We start from the raw sequence: 18284 nt of genomic DNA on the forward strand, positions 1-18284 counted from the left end.
AAAAAAAGAAAGTTAACTATTACTAATATATCTATATATACTATATCTTTATCTTATTGGAGTGTTATTCATGTGATAGTGTGTGTATAATGTATATATAAATATAAAATTAATAATTGAATATGATAGTGCGTAAAAATAATACAGTTCGTAAACGTAATTTTAAGTAAGAACTCATATATCAACTTGTTCAACTGACAGTTCATTGTTCTTCTAAAGCATTTATAAATAGCAAAATGGATCCCTAGGAAAAAATAACAATTATTTTCTTGTCGCAAATGAATGAATAGGCGTAACATTTTCCTTCGTCTTTATAGTGCGATTCAGCCAGTTATTTATATAAATAATAAAAACAGAATAGTTAATAATTTTTTTGTTGTGATTAAGCCGAGGACACACTCGAATAGCAATAGCAGCATCACGGACTTCACAAAATTCAGAATGCTTTTCTATTTCGGAGGACTAGGGCGTTACACTTTGGCATAGAAAGAAAGATCTGGCATCTCGTTGTTTTGCTGATATCTCCCTTTCCCTCCAACTATATTTCAAAATATATCAATAGTATGAGTACTACATAACTACGAATACTATTTAAATACTACCTAAATAGTACTAATTACTGATAAAATCAATCTCTATAAGACACTGTAAAAGTGGATACGGTGGCATCAACATAGTGCCCAGAAACAGCCGGGTAGATTTTTTATTAATGCTCATAACAAGATATGATTATTTAAAGAATCAAAAGTGCTAACAGAATGCGCTTATCTGAGCGACCTTCATAAGAGCAGATTGATAACCGATATCACAGATTTTACAGCTCTACATCGAGTTGAAAAGTTTTCTTTATAACATTTTATATAATATTTACGTGAATTTTTTTAAAATCCGTTAAGTCTGGTTTTATCTTTTTCTATAACAAAATAGTGGTAAAAGTTCTTTAAATAAGGCATTTAAATATCGTATAGCACTAAATAGTAGATGATTAAGATTAATTAAGCCGAAACTTGTATTTATATGTACAACACAAATTTTTGTAACTTTTATAATATTATCGATTTCTGTACTAAATTCACATATCTGGTAAACAGTCCTTGAGGAATCTGAATCAGTTTTTTTTAATTTGAATCTGCTTCCCATATGTATATTAAACATGATAAATAAATGACTACTAAAAAAGTGCGTAAAATTAAGCGCATTTGATTCTATTCAAATTTTTCAAATGTGTTTACAGAGTGGCGTTGATGCGAACGGGAAAGCGGTGGCAGGCGCGACGGCCGGCCGGCCGGCGGGCGGCGAGGCGGTTCGCGGCGGGCGGGCGGCACGAGTCATGCATTTTGCGCAAGAGTATCACTGACACGACAGGAAGTCAGCTGGCGTTGTTCGACGAACCGCAAAGGTGCACCCACGACACACTTTTGCATTTTCGACGTAACACTAGGCTAGCACTACGCACTCATATGTTTTGATTACTTAACGCGCATATTCTCGATTACAGGATCAAATCAAACAACTCAATTTTCCACGGATTGTATTGACTTCAGGCATCTATGCTGTAAAATGAGATTGTTTATCAATAGTTCACGCAAATGCAGCGGCACGTAAAATCCGCATTTATATTGCGATACCGTAAATTTTTGGCAACTGTGACACCCAATTGTAATTATATGAAATAAGAACTGACGATTCACAGTGAGCAGATTTGCGAGCTACTCGAAATAGACACACGTAAAGAGTTGTCGCGCGCGTGCATGCAGTGATCGATCGCACTCACCGTGCGGTCGTAGGCAGTGGGCGCGCCGGTCAGCTGAGCCGTCGGCTCCGGCGTGCTAGGTGCTGGTAGTGCACTCGGCTAACGTTTCTGCTGGGCTGTAAGAGCGCACTGGCTGTAGCTGCACTGTACGTGACTTGATTGAGCTTCGAGACTTTAGGAACACGGAGCACGAAGGCACACACACGCGAATCACGACTGGATGCGTTAAGCGTAGGTGACGTGCATCGCGGCTCTCGCGTGTTAATAGCGAGAGTGTCGGCGAGCGACTGAGAGAGAATTGTGCGGGGGGGCTGCCGGCAGCACCCGCGCCGCCCCTCGCCGCCCACTTCCTCCGATGAATGACAATAATGGAAGACGTTCAACTCGGCCGCAAACCGAATAATATGAATCATTGCATTAGGGTGCAGCCCCGCCCGAGTCCAGTCCGCGAAACCCCGACCCGCGGCGGCACTTCGTCGCGATAAATATTCATGAAGGACTAAAGTACCTTACGTTCCTGTATTGTCTATGCTGAATACTGACAGACTCAAAGACCAACAGATGCATTTTTTATTCGGGACTCATCGTAACAATTTAGGTCATTGGTATCATCGGACGAGAGTGTCGGGCAGCTGCTGTCATTGTGCCAGTGCATTTGAAACCGTCTACGTATAGTTGGCAATTAGCAGGCTCATATGGCAGACAGTGGCCAGTGCGCGCCTCTGCCGCACTTGCGATGCCACTAATCTTATCTGTGCTAATCTAATCCGGCGCGACGCTCTCTCCTGTGTTTTCTTCCAATTGTGTCCACTCGACTTAAATTAGAGGTTTTCTCGCGGGATATCACAATGAACTCTGGCGGAGTTCATTGCGCTCAAGAAAAATCTTATTATTTAAAATCCTTTTTATTATAAAGTAAATGCTTCCTACACTTACAGGGTCATTTAACTTGCGATTGGAAAAATGTTTGCAAATTAATTTTCCTAATATATATTAAACTTTGTATATAACTATAACAAATATTAAATATTTGGTCTGGAAGGTTTTGGAATAATTTATTATTCCTTATTCTTACATAGTTACAGGCGCTAATACTTAATGGTTATAAAAATGCTAAATATCTGCTTTCACCTATTTTTATACAATTTGACCATATGTATAGTGGATTTCATTAAATCGAATTTCCAAGAAAATTGAACATTAGGAACATTATCCCAGGACACTGTCGCACTATAGCCAACTTTTATTTTATTTTGTTTGATCCTTAAAGTTCATCTTGTCTAGACCGGTTCGCTCACGCCCACACCGCGCACAGATTTCTGCATCTTGCAACCGGCCCGCCATACAAGTTACTTTATTTTGTTTTATCCTTTTGCAATACTTCGAGATATTGGTCTCTGCGTCGCCTTAATAGCGAAACGATTCATCGTAAAATCTTTTAAAATTATATTTAATAGTTACTCTGAGTTTCTTAGTCTCTGAACCCATATTTAAAGAACATTTAGCTTAATACTTCGCTTAATGTTGATTAATACTAAATGTATTATTTTTCGTATTAGTAGACAAATACATTTATTTGTGCGGTCGTTACTAGTTTATTTTTAATATTGTCGGGGATGTTTCCGCTGCACCGATAGGAGTCTGTTATTTACTGTCTAATCATAACATTATCAGTTACAAAATGACATCATTACCGACCGACACCATTCCCTCGACGGTTGTGTTATCAGTGTTATCATAATAAAGACATGATCTGCGAAAGTTTGCATCAATTTATGTATTAAGGACGGTAGTAAACCCATATTATGCAAATGTAGCGAATATAAAGAAAGGCAAAGCAAGTAGCCCTTGATGCCCTTTAAATGGCTATGTTGTAAGTATGAATTTATAATGAAAAAATAAAGTTTATGGAGCCAAATAAACCAAGTCTCATCTCTTATTTGCAGGTATATTTATCCTTTGGTTTCATCCGCTATCAATATTGGTCTTAGATGCTCAACAGTTTCAGAGGCTTTATTCATTTAGATAATACAACATATGAATTACATTAAGTCAAGTCAGCCCAGATCTCTTCACTTTGGACAAGTTTATGTAATATAAGTGATGTTGTAATAATTTTGGTATTTTTTCTAAGTTGAGTTCTGTTAATAGCTTCATTATTACTACTCCTTTTCTGTATCCTATTAACCTAGGTTAGGTTGGTACCTAGGTACCTAGGTACCAGGTGGACTTTGGAAGTATAAAATTATGCCTTCATGATATTCCACATATATATGTATATTAGAAAAATCACATATATATTAAGTTTATGAGCCGTTGCATTATGTTCCCTCATTTATCTTACCCTAAAGCCGGGGTAGCGTGTCGTTGACATAACGTTCATTTCTCAAATCTTATTACAAACTCTTACAATTTTATCCTATAATAAATCTACTTATTGAAACAAGAGACTTAAAAAATAATAATTTTAATACATAACTATATCTACTTACATATATTATGTGTTGTATGTATATACTTCAAATAATATATTGTATTTATTGAAAATCTCAATCTCGAATCAGAAAATATCGTAATTTCGGTGTCTAAATATATATTCGTATTGTTAAAATATATACTTTCGCAGGTTGATAATACACCAAAGCTGTCAGCCTGGCTGACAGATAGCAACCGTCGGATAAACAATATAATAACCAAGCATCTATCCGACAGAATAGTTAGGTGAACTGCTTATTGACAGATTTTAATATTAATGTTGATAATTCTAAGTTTTCAAATTGTAGTTACTTATGTCTCTTTATTTTACGAGCAAAATTTATTCTATAGATAAAAATATTTGAGCAAAGAATAAATTCCCATTATGGCGGTATGTTTTTAATTGTTTTTCAAGCGAATTCAATTATTAATGAACTGTAATTTTGCAAGTACATGGATAAGGTTAATAAAATTTACAACGCATTTTTATACAAGCAATATCACGTTAATAGTTAATGGTTAACGTCAGTGAAACTTAAACTATAAAGAAGAATAATCTTCTAAATTCCCTGAGAGAGCGATAACAAAACCACGAAATTGGATTTTGCGATGTAATCTGAACTGGTGGGCTGGCGGTGACAGGGTGGACGTTTGGCTAGACTTCACTTTTTGTTGCTTTTGCAGTGCACCTATTCTACTACAACTCGACTCCGTTCGGTAGGCTCTATGGAGTTTTTCCGTCGACTTCAGAAGAGTATTGGGCAGCGCACTGAACCCATATATCATGTAAAAACCTTGGTTCGTTATAAATACGGTATGAATAATAGAGAAAGGTAAAAGTAATTGAAAAATTTTGACAATAGAAAATTACTGTTTTATTTGAACTGCAAAGTGATACGGAATATTTGTTTTAATTATGGAACCCTTCTATTCCCATTTCAAAAAATAATACACATTTCTTTTAATCATATTGATCTTCTCCCTTCTCATTTCAACTTTATTCGTGTATTGGATTCAGATGTTACGATAGATATAAAAAATAGACGATACGGTCTATTTCGATAATTTAATATTAAGTTTACCAACATTATAGTTATTTTTTTGTATCGAAATTTTATTAAGCCTTTTTATTTACCAACATCAACCAGTGGGATACTCCGCCAGGTAAAGACCCAGTGTATTCACATATGTAAGTTGGGTTCCGAGTATCCTGTATATTAATTGAGGATAAAGTCCATTTATGTATCAGATTTCATTTAAATCCATTGAGTCCTTTAAGCTTGGTAGAATAATAAATATCGTTTGAAACCTTCATGTTTTAATATTTGTAATACTAACTAATATATCCGGCTTACTGGGGCTGGTGTGAATTAATATGAACATACAAAACAGCTTTCAATAATAAATATACCAATTATTACAACTGAGAATAAAATGTGTAAAATGTTTTATATATCATAACTTAATAATTCAACATATGAAAATATATTATTTAAAAAATATATGTAAACAATCACGATCCATTTATTGTCATAATTAGTTACAATAAATGGCAAAGACGTTGTCGAGATCCACCCATCTCGAACTTTGGAAACCTTATCAACTGTAGTAATTACTTTTTTATTTTGTCTAATACACTTTATACTTTCAGTACTAAACTATTCTAGGCAGAAATTAAATAGAGACTTGAAGTACCAACAATAAAATATTTTTATTGTTTATCCTTATTAAAAATCGATCTATCATACGTTACGTATTATTATTTCAAAATGTATTAAATAGTATATTAGTTGTAAGTAGACGTCAACATATAATTTATATATTAATATAATAAAAGCGAAACTGTCTGTTTTTTAACTTTTTACTACTAATCTTTTAGACAGGTTTTAATCACAATCATAGCAATTAAAGGACCCATCATTTCTATTTTATTGTGGTAGCAACAAATACGGTACTATGATAGTACCTATATGATATATAGGGGTGAAGGAGAGAATCAAATTTGGTGTGAACATAGATTGTATCACGAGAAAGAATAGGCTGACGTTGATCACAAAAAAGTAGTAAAGTCAAGGGTAATACTAGATTACCCTTTGAGTATTACCCTTGACTTTGTCTTGTGTGCTTATGCACTTACCATATTTAATAAATATCGTAGAATAATTAACATTTTATATTACTTAATATATACAATAACTCTCTCTATTAATATATTAGAAATAACAAAGTTTAAAATTCAATGTCCAAAAATATTAGTAATACCCTTGTCACTTTAGTGACATTAGGTATTCTGATAGTTCAAATATTATTAACATAAGTCAAGTGATAAAACTTTGTTATTGTTTGTAATTTGGTATACAAATAAGTGACTGATATTGTTATAATTTTATGTACAATAATAACACCTCATTTGATAACTGGCGTTTAATTCTCCCATATCTCAATACGGGCTCTAAATATACAACGAGCGATGTCCACTTCAGATATTTACGCCAGCTTTGGTCCAAAGTAAACATTGCTTTGGTTTTTTAGTTAAGAATAATTGGTACAGTATTATACATATATATTCTATTTCAGATACACCTGAAACATTTAGCTGGTTTTTTATTATTATTTTATTCTTCTCATCCTACAGTAGGTATTATATAAAAATTAGAACATGTGATAATAAATTTCTTTTTCATAAAATCCTATACCTACATATAAGATTTTTATTTAGGTGCCTTAAATTACTTTGTACTTTGTATTCGCTACTACTAGTACTTTAACAATAACTTTAAACTTTCTTTTTCTGAATAAAGCCGCACCAGTTTCACTCGGACCTCAGGCGAAATGAAACAATAAAAACTTCTCGTAAAATTCAGCGTAAAAGTAAGTAAGGGGTTGCAGCTCTGTCGTTTTGAATTATTGGTCCCATTCCGGTAAATCTCAGGCCATTTGTCAAATGTCACGTAGTAGGTAGTAAGTACTCTTTATCTATCTACATAAATACGTATCTAAGTATAACATAACATTTGGAATGCCTTATAACGATGAGTTAGTAGGAATAGATCTTTATATATTTCTTTCCTAATATGAAATGCTTGTTCCCAGTATAGGTTTTCTTAGATCCATATAAATATACATAACTGCTATTATTCGTCATATATACGTTTGATCCCCATTGTAAGGACTACACTACTCTAATGTACTGATTAGATTGGCTCTGCGATGATCGATTTTGTTACTTAACTCATGTACAGATATTTCATATTGTGACTTAAGATCCGCCTAATGGTAATCATCACCAATGGACATGATAAATATTATAGAAATAGATTAATATACTGTGGGTTCCGTACTTTAATATTGGTATTTCAATAATTCTGTGATCGCTGAAATTCTCTTGCTAGCAGCAGATAAAGTGCTCATCCAGGCGATCTTGTGATAAATAGATATATATACGAATTCATATTTATACTATACGTTAGTATATGATATTTTCTATACTTAACTAATAATAATAATAAAACATTTATTCAGATCTTAGTTATTTTTTTACATTTTCTACTAATATGTATATATATATATATATATATATTTATTTATATATCTGTTTGCTAACAAGCATATGCCTCTAACTGTTTACAGTGGTCTCTATTATTAGCAGTTCTTGCCTTACTTAAATAATAAACTCTAAATAAAATTCAATTCGAGTCTAAAAGGGCTCGGATTTGAATTTTAAGTGGGTTTATAATATTTTACAATTTAAATATTATTTAATTAATAATAGTAATATTTCCATTGCACTGTATTTTGGCCAATTACAAAATGTAATTTATAAATTGTGATACTTGTCCTTGTCTTACTTTCCAGTCAATTGATCGTTCGCATATAACAACGGCTTCACACAACAAACGATTCTGAGAAAATATCAGGCTAGTCATTAAGATGATAAAATAAGATAATAATAATGACTTCAGTTTATCATTATCGTTAAGTTCGTCGAATTTTCGATTTGTTATCGCATTATCTTGATTACTTGCAAATAAACGTCACATTCAATAACCGATACTTTCATTACGCTGAAGTAGTGTCAGGATATAATGTTTTTTTTATTAAGGATACTATCCATTTACCACGTGAAGGCGAGTCGATCTCTACTCTATGATTTCATTATTAAATATATCAGTCTCGAAGAAAATTGACAAGTAAACATAATGTAGAACATTTTAATACGTATAATAATAATATTAAAGTCAAATATCGTAGAATCTTATTATAAAATTCTAGTAAAATATTTATACTGTGTTGTATACTTTATACATAACCACGAGTATCTCGTGAGTGGTACACATATGTGGCAGTTTCGGAGGTCTGGATATCATGTCTCCGTACTCTATAATTAAACTGATATTTATCACCCTTCATCCGAAACACAGCTTACAAAGTAAGCTGCTTGGCGGCTGAAATAGGTGAAATGTATGTACCGACGCAAACGAACAAAGTCGTGTAAGTTTACTCCGAGAAACTGTTGTACAACAGGTTAGGGAAGTTTCGACATAAACATTATTTAAAGAATAGTTTATTTATTCATTTAAAGCCTAAAAATATTAATATAACCCAAGGTATTAGGTACATATATTTTTAAAATAAAACCAGAGTTAATAAGAAGATGAGCAGATATCTCAATGCCAACGAAGGAATAATATTTCAATGAAGTAAAAATTATAACGTGTCTTTTATTAAACAATATTTTTGTATTATATTTCAATCAATATTTATTCTTTTAATTAAATAAAATATTTCGTAATACTATAACGAATATCAAAACTGTTTTACATGGAACTAGAGATAATAGGATAGACAAAACTAGACTATGACGAACTTCCCTAACTGAGTATAACTATATTTACCGACTGTAGAGAGTAGGCTTTGTATTGCCTGTTCTGATGTCACAGAAGGATTATCACATGGAGGATATCATTTATAGTATATTGGATTGTTATCAATTATTTCATAGCATAAAAATAATTACAGAATAAAAAAACAATAATAATGAACAATCTTGCATAAATATTTAAAGAATAGAAATAAATTGGAGTTATTTTCTTTAGCGTAAGTTAAGGCAATTTAATTTTTTCATGAAAATAAAAAATCTATAAAGAGGGCCTTGGTGGTCTAGCGGTTTAACAGACTGCTTTACATCCGATGATCGAGGGTTCGATTCCTCGCACAATGCAAAGATTTGTATTCATGAGTAGAATTGTTTGTGTAGATGTTTTGTATATATTATGTACATACATATTTATAAAAAAAAAGTATCTAAATATTTATATCAATCGACTGTACCCATAACACAAACTCTGTTTATCGTTGGACTAGATGGTGCTGTGTTAATTGTCCAGGGTTATTTATTTGTTAAAATTCTAATCAATAGTGTTTCGCAAAGCTGTAGGTTGCATAATTATATAAAATCTATAAGACAAATGATTAAAATACTTTTATATTATCAAAACAATTGTTCAATCAAAATTACAAATTCTGATATACGCTTTATTGATCGCAGTCGATAGCAAAACACTAAAACGGCACGTACATCGGATTAGAATAAACAGTATAGGTAAATAAGTACAATAGTAGTTATAATTACTATAAATAAACTCGACCTTTTTATTAAACAAAAGCTAATGACAGTTTTAATGATACGTGGTATTAATTAGTTAGGAGTATCATTAAAGGCATTAATGTTAAATATACTGTCATCTCTAAATTACTTGAGATGTTTTGCAACTGCTGAACACAAAGTTTTATAACTCTTGTGTCAGAAAAAAAATATTTCATAGCGAACTATAGAGATTATCTTCCCTAATCAGACATCACATAAAATATAACCCACAAGTTTGACTTTCAATTGTTATAAATAGAACTCAATTACATATACAAATTATAACTAATAATTATAAGAACACACCAATTTACAAATGCTTTAAATTCTAGAATTGATTGTTGTGGTATAATAGATACTTTTTATAGACCAACGTCATATTTATTATTTATCTAGCTGTTGATTGACATTGTAGAAAAACACGAAACTATGTCACTATATTCGTAACATATTAAATATATTCCTCAATTACTATATTTTAATACAACATAAATTTGGCGACGAGATGTCGTTGGAACGTTTTAATTTTAATATATTTGACAACAATACAGAAGACTGGGATTACTATATACAAAGATTTGAGATCGAGTTACAACTTCATGGGCTTGACGGAACAACATCAGATAGTAATAATAAGAGAAAACAATTACTTCTCTCCCGAATCGGTCCAACATCATTCAAGGTACTTGTGGATTATTTTCGACCGACTCCCGTGACATCGAAAACTTACGAGGAACTTATTAAAGTACTACATGAATATTATGGCAAGAAGACCTACGTTCTCTCCGAACGGTTATCTTTTGCTACAAGATATAGAAACGAAAATGAGACAATTTCACAATTTATACTACAACTTCGTTCACTCGCTGGATACTGTGAATTCGGAAATACACTAGAAGAACGAATTCGAGATCAACTAGTAATCGGCATTAATAACATTACATGGCAACAGGAACTCATCAAAGAACATCCAACGAATGATTCGAAACTTGCTGATATTATCGCTACACTGAACAAACTGGAACAAGCAGAAATACAGAGTCAACGTTTAACAAACAACAATTATACTACTATGGAAACTACTAATGAATCACCGCAAGCTGTAAACAAACTTAACATCAACAACAATAGAAAACCCGGAAAGAAAACAAACATTCCCTCAAAAAAATGTATATTTTGTGGAGGAAAATACCACCAAAATTTGAACGACTGTCCTGCAAAGGGGAAAAGATGCAATGCTTGCAATAAAATGAACCATTTCTCGAGCGTTTGTATAGGTAGTGGTCATTTAAAAATAAACAAGTATAATACAAGACAAGTTTCAATAAAGAAACATCGTACTGATAGCGAAAATGAAGATTCTGATGCTGAGAGCACACACACTCGTGCGGTTGGTTTTCGTAATCCTGCCAGCAAAATTATGATATCGACGAAACTTAACAGTATAGAAGTTGATATGTTATATGACCCTGGGGCAGTACACTCAGTTATTGGCAAATTGTTATGGAAAGCAATTGGTCGACCAACACTAAAAAAATGTAAGAATCTTGTTGCCTACACAGACGTCAAGATCGAGACTCTGGGAATCTGCGACATAACCGTAATGGCCTTTAATAGTGTGAAGATATTGTCAGCCTTTTTTTTTTTTTTTTTTTTAACGTGTGGAAAAATCTTCAAAAGACCGTCACCCCGCCGGAGGGATGGCGAGGTGGTGTGTGGGACTTGTACCCACTAAAAAACCACACGGTGTACCTACGAGCGCCTATGCCGGAGCCAGGGGATTCGCAAGTGCATTCTACCCCAGCTCCGACGGCGACGGCCCGCCCTGTAGATGTTGTAGGGCAGGCCCCATCTCGTTTAGTGGTTAGGGCGACCTATTTCGCCCTACTCCATTGTGGAGGCGTGTGGGTACACGCGCACACCTCCGGGGCCTTTGGATTGGGGGGACTGCCTCCCTCAAGGCAGTCACCCCGGCCCCAGTGGGGGATAGAGGGGGGCGGAGTTGGATACGCTCCCACCTCTAGGCCTGGCTCTTCTGCGGCGGAGGGAAGCAGGACGAGCTGACTCCCGCTCCCTTTCCGCCGCCTCCTTCCGCGAGATAACTTCCTCGCAGAAGGAGCTCACCGCCAGCCACGATCTCTCGCTACTGACCATCCTCCGAACTAAATTCGGCAGCGAGAGATCGTCCCCCACTATTCGTGTGAGGACACGGCGCTCACTCTCAAACGCTGGACATATTTCCAGCGTGTGTTGCGCCGTGTCCTCTACACCTCCGCATTCGTGGCAGCCGGTCGTCGGCTCCTTCCTCGCCACATGACACAGATACCGCCCAAAGCAGCCGTGCCCGGACAGTATCTGCGTCATGCGGTACGTCAGTGGCCATCTCCTATTCATCCACCTTTTGAGGATGGGACGGACAGCCTCGACGGTCCTCAGGCCGGCCGATGGACTGGCCAGCCTTTCTCTCCACCTGATCCTGAGGATCCGCCGAAAGTCGGACCTCCGCGCTCCAATCTCATGGCCAGCGGGTGCCTCCCCTATGGAACGTCGCTCCGCGCGCCAGTGATACACTGACGCGTGGAGCTCCGCTACCAAGTCCCACGGAGGAGACCCCGCCAGCAGACCCGCCGCTTCCCCGGATATGGTGCGGTAGCCTCTTATGGCCCGTATGGCCATGACCCTGTGTGGCCTGTTGAGGCAGGCCACATTTTCCCTACCTAGGGCCCCCACCCAGATGGGGGCCCCGTACAGGGCCATGGACCGCACCACGCCGAGGTATAGGCGGCGGGAACCTTCTCCCGGGCCCTCACATTTGGCAGCAGCCAGCTAAGAGCGCCGGCGGCTGCCATGAGGCGAGGGACCAGGTTCCGGAAGTGAGCGCGGAAGCTCCAACGACTGTCCAGGTCAAGCCCCAAGTATCGAATACAGGGCTTGACCCCCACCCTCTGGCCACTGACGACCAGCTGGGCATCCGGAGGTGGCGCACGCCGAGGCCCATGAAAACACAGGACCTCGGTCTTCTCCAGCGCCACCTGGAGCCCAAGCCTTCTAATTCGGCCGACGACCAGCGCCACGCTTGCCGTGGCAAAGCGGGTAGCCTCCCGTAGGTCCCGCCCCCGGGCAGTGACCAAGGTGTCATCCGCGTAACACACGAGGTCAGTGCCCGTTATAAGGGCGCCCCGCAGGTTCCAATCATACCCGATGTTCCACAGGATCGGGCCCAGAACCGACCCCTGTGGAACACCGCGTTGCATGTCCCTCGGCACTACAACGCCGTTCCGCCCCGTGCATAGCACAGACCTGTCTTCGAGATAGGCCCCGATCACGTCCCGAATGTAGGGAGGCGCGCGATGGTATTTCAGCGCCTCCCTAATAGTCGCAAAGGGCAGGGTGTTGAAGGCGTTCTTAATGTCTAGAGAGACCGCCAACAACACCCCACCCTGGGACGTCGCCTCTTCCGAGAGGGAGCGCACACGCGAGATCGCGTCAATCGTTGAGCGCCCCTCTCGGAACCCGAACTGCTTCGGGCTGAGATCGGGACCTACCTGAGACAGGTGTTGGACGAGTCGGCCCGCCAAGATTCGCTCGAAGAGCTTGCCGATCTCGTCCAACAGCACTATGGGGCGGAACGCCGAGGGAACCACCGAACCTGCAGGGTGCTCCGCTTTGCGGAGCAGGACCACTCTACCCGCTTTCCACTGATTGGGAAACCGTCCCGACTCCAGACACGCGTTGAACAAGCGCCGGAGTCGGTCCCCTAGGGTGTTTAGGGCCAAGGCCAGGACGCGGCCGTGGATACCATCCGGACCCGGGGCGACATTCTTGCCCCGGAGTTTATCCACGGCCGCGGCGAACACCTCCGCGGTGATGATAGGAACCGCAGCAGCGCCGACGCCGCTGGCCTCTCCATCACTGCCACGCGGCATCATCGGAGGAGGTGTGAAGGGAGGCTGTCTCGGGAACAGCTCCTCCAACACCCCCTCCAGCTGCTGCGGCTGGAGACCCTCTGCCACGGGGGCGCCCAGGGGCGTAATTTGCCCCTGACGAACCTATAAGGGCGCCCCCATGGATCCCTGTCCAGGGTCTCCAGGAGTTCTTCCCTGGCTGTCTCCTTGGCCCTGCTGATGGACAGCTGCAGAGCTTTCTTCCTCTCTTTGTACTGCTCGTACAGCTGTGCTTCCTCGTCGGCGTCGCGGCCCCGCCTGAGTCGGCGGTGCCTGGTGTACCGGCGGCGGGCGGCGGAGCACTCCTCTCTCAACGCCGCTATCTCCTCCGACCACCAGTACACCTGACGCCTAGGAGGCCGAGGGCCGGCTCGGGGCATCGCCGCGTCGCAGATGTGCGACAGAGCCTCGCCGAACCAGCCCACCTCTGCGTCGACCTCCACAGGCCCCTCCGGTATGGGAACCCAGGCCTGGACGATGGAAGCCTCCATCAGCACGTCTTTATTCAGACGTTTCAACACCCATCTGGGGAGTTGTGGGACATTCCTCTCCTGGCGACCGGGGTGCGGAGCTACGGGTGAGGGGAGAACATCTATCCGAATATACCGATGATCGGATAGAGTCTCCACCTCATCCAACACCTGCCAGCTCCGCACCCTCTGTGCGATCGCTGGACTGCAGAGGGATACGTCGACATGCGACTCCCCCTGCTGTCTCACGCACGTGGCGGCCGACCCTCGGTTCAACACCACCAGGCCGGCCGCGGCCACCCAGTCTTCCAGGACCCTGCCTCGAGAGTCGGTGATGGGGGAGCCCCATGCCGTGGATTTGGCATTGAAGTCCCCCATCACCATCATTGGACGGGCCGAGTATAGCTCCAGAGCGGCCCCCAGCCCGTCCATGAACTGCTCGAACTCGGCGAGAGTCCTGTTCGGAGAGAAGTATGTCCCGACAACGACGGTTTCCCCCCAACTCACACCTATGTACCCCGCTCCGCCGAATAGGCGGCTGACGAGCGGGGTCGCGGGGTTGCCCGCGCCGACAATGGCCACCAGGCCAGAGGGGTCGCCGAACCAATGGTCACTTCGTGGGACACGATATGGTTCGGCGACCACTGCAAGGTCAACTCCCCACTGCGCCGCGCTCTGCAGAAGCAGATCTTGGGCGCGCGCGCAGTGGGTGAGATTCCCCTGCAGGAGGCGATGGACTGCCATTATTGACCAGTGTCCATCACCTCAGCCTCTCCCCGGCGGTCATTGCCGCGGGCCGACGACAGTGCGGATCCCCTCGATCTCTTGGACCGGGATTGGGGGCACTTTTTGGCCCCCACCCGGTGGTCTGCTGGGCGACCCGCCGCTGCGCAAACTACGCAGTGTGGGGCCGCCGAACATCCGGCCGCTTTGTGGCCGGGAACCCCACACCGGTAGCACAAGCCACTCCGGTCCTCCTCGTGCGAGCACCTGGCCAGCACGTGCCCGCTTTCGAGGCACCGGAAGCACCGGAGTGGCTTCTGCCGCAGCAGTTCCACAGCGGCTGAGACCCAGCCGATCCGGATCCGCCCTGCCGTCGTCACTTTCTTGACCGCGGCCAATGGGGCCCGCACCCAGCAGGTGCCCAGGCCCGACGCGCCGCGCCGAATCTCCCCGACATTGACGGCGTCCGCCGTGCACTCGCCGTGCTGTGCCACGGCGGCCGCCACCTCTTCCCGGTCGGTACCGTCATCCAGGCCCATGACCCTCATCTCTGCGGTCTTGGTGGGCCTGGCGATGCGGACCGTACCTTCCGGGAAGACGTCCCGGAACTTCGACGCGAGCGCGTCGGCCTGGTCTCCCGTCTGGGACCCTGGGATCTCCAGGATCCGGGCCCCAGTAGCCGCGGTTTTAAAGCGCAGGCTTCCTATCCCCAAGGAGGCGAGGTCGATCTTATCCTTCGCCTCCTTGAGGACAGCGGAGTAAGTCACTCCCGCCGCTTCTGCCTCCGGACACAATGTAACGACCACAGCCGCCGATCGCGGCGCACGCAACTTCGATGGCGACGGCGGGGCCGGCTTAGCCTTCTTCCCCTGAGAGGGAGCCCCAGAGGTCCTCTGAGTACTCTGGGTCTGCCTCTCAGAGACGTTGCGGTTTTTGCCGCCCCGTCGCACCACCGTGCTCCAACCTTCGTTTGCGCGCCCCGCGCCCGACGGCCCCGGCCGTTGACTGCCAGAGGCAGGCCGGCTGGCGGGTTGACTCGCCGGAAGCGGCGGGAATTCCGCACCTTGCGCCCCCCGCAGATGGGGAGCGTCTCTGTAGCCCGGTCCCCCTGCACCGGGGAGCCGGGACAATAACTCGTACTGCCCGTCGCTTCGCAGCGGCGGGCGGTGTTCAGGGCGGATTGATGCCGCCGGGGAGCTGATGCCCAGGGCAGCCTTGATTTCCCGGATGCCCTTCTCTATTTGGGCACCGATACGGGCATCAATCAGCTCCCCGGTCGCCCTCATAATATCCGCCCTGAAGGCCCCGACTTCATCCGGCTCGGGGGTCGGGCCAGGGGGTGCCCTCACCCTCGCAGGCTCCTGTGGTGCCTGGCAAGCGGCTGAAGGGGTTTGCGGCCCCGACCTCGCCGCGAGTTGCCGCATCTGCGCTTGGAGCGCCTGGAGTTGGCTTCGGAGCTCCTTATTCTCCTTACGGAGCTCCTCCACCTGTCGTTCCAACTTCCGGCGCTCGACGGCACCCGCGGTGAAGTCCTTGTTGACGACGGCACTGCTGTCCAGCTCCTCTGCCATCATCAACACGGAGCCGATGGACTCCTTCAGCCGCTTCTGGTCGGCCCCCTTCAGGTTCCCACACCTGTAGACCGTCTCCAAGGCAGCCCCCAGCTTCTTCTGGGCCTCCGTCCTGAAGACGGCAACAGGCTGCAGGTCATCCTTCGGGGGGGCCTTCCCCTTCTCCACAGGGACCCCCGAGGGACGGACAAACGTCCCGTCATCTCCCCGTTTCTCCTGCCGCCGGGACTTCGGCGACATGGCCGGACTCTCCGGGCCCACAGGCACCTTCAGAACCACCCCGGTCCCGGGCGACGGGCAGGGGATCTTCGACGGCTTGGCACTCCCGCCCGCCGCCCCGGAAGGGCCCGGTCCATCCGCGTGCGGCCGCTTCGGCACGGCCGTTTTCGCGAGCCCGTCTTCGATCGACACCAGGCACCCGGACATCCCGTCCTCCACCAGCATCGAGCGCGTCGAGCGCGTAGAGCGCGTCGACGACGCTGAGGAAGGCCGAGATGCCCGCGACCTGGCCCGCGAGACGGGCCGCGACCTCGCCGACCGCACCGTGTCGGCGTCCGCTAGCGTGATGGAGTCCGAAAGATATTGTCAGCCTATGTAACAAAACATAATGACTTACCTTTATTTGGATTAAATTGGTGTTTACAATTCAACCTACCTATGCCACCGGGGGCTCGGCTCTGTAACATAAAAGAACCCATAACAAAAACAATTCCCCCTATAACAGGACAACATAATAAGGATGAGGTTGAATGTTTACTAAAGGACTTTAAAACACTATTTGATGGGAAATTAGGTACAATTAACTGTCATACTGCCAAGATCCATATTCCTAACAATGTACGTCCTAAGGCTTTCAGACCACGACCAGTTCCATTGGCCCTACAGGACCAAGTCAACGACGAATTACAGCGTTTAGTAAGAGAGGGGGTTCTAGAACATATTGATACAATGGTAACGCCGATTGAGTGGGCATCACCTATAGTCATTGCAATTAAATCTAATGGAAACGTACGTATTTGTGCTGATTTCAAAGTAACGATCAACCAGCATGTACAAGTTGATGACTACCCCTTACCAAGGTTTGAGGAAATTACATCCAAATTAGCTGGGGGTTAATTGTTTACAAAAATAGACCTTAAAGACGCCTACCTTCAATTATTGGTACACCCGGACTCCAGGAAGTACTTAACGATCTCAACACACAAGGGTTACTTCCAGTATAAAAGATTACCCTTTGGTATATCTTTTGCACCAGCAGTTTTTCAAAGAACCATGCATCAAATCCTAAGTGGGCTGGATGGTGTTGTATGTTACCTCGATGACATTTTGATAACGGCGGAAAACCGACATGAGCACATAAAACGAGTCAGAACAGTCTTACAAAGGCTACAAGAAGCAGGTATTAAAAGTCAGATAACTAAATGTTTCTGGTTACAGGAGAGTGTAACTTTCCTTGGTCATAAGATTGATAAAAACGGTTTACACCCAACATCGGAGCGAGTTGAAGCTATCAAAAAAATGCCAACTCCAATGAACGTGGCCGAATTACGATCCTTTTTGGGTTCCATTACATACTATGGTAGATTTATAGACAATTTACATGTTAGATGTGCACCGTTGTATCGTCATTTGAAGAAGAACCAAAAATGGGATTGGACCAGCGAGGATACCCAAATAACAAACGATCTGAAAAACATTTTA

General features: G+C 42.9%; 2 protein-coding genes across 8 annotated transcripts in view; one reads left to right on the forward strand and one right to left on the reverse strand.

Annotated features, from left to right (window-relative positions):
• LOC131843768 (ribosome biogenesis protein WDR12 homolog) overlaps positions 1 to 18284 on the forward strand; it is a 258938-nt gene that overhangs the window by 91715 nt on the left and 148939 nt on the right. The window lies entirely within an intron of this gene.
• The window catches only part of LOC131843764 (protein alan shepard), a 146074-nt gene that overhangs the window by 82429 nt on the left and 45361 nt on the right, over positions 1 to 18284 (reverse strand). The window contains exon 1 of one of the 7 annotated variants that reach the window (XM_059192506.1): positions 1775 to 2456. The exons of 5 other annotated variants lie outside the window; for them this stretch is intronic. The gene's annotated coding sequence lies outside the window, so the exon portion shown is untranslated. Of the gene's footprint in view, positions 1 to 1774; positions 2457 to 18284 lie in introns of those variants that run through there. One more of the 7 variants, XM_059192507.1, reaches the window with a different exon arrangement.

Source organism: Achroia grisella, unplaced genomic scaffold (assembly GCF_030625045.1).
Source record: "Achroia grisella isolate CSIRO2021 unplaced genomic scaffold, CSIRO_AGI_Agris_v1 utg3297, whole genome shotgun sequence".
Lineage (NCBI taxonomy): Eukaryota > Metazoa > Arthropoda > Insecta > Lepidoptera > Pyralidae > Achroia > Achroia grisella.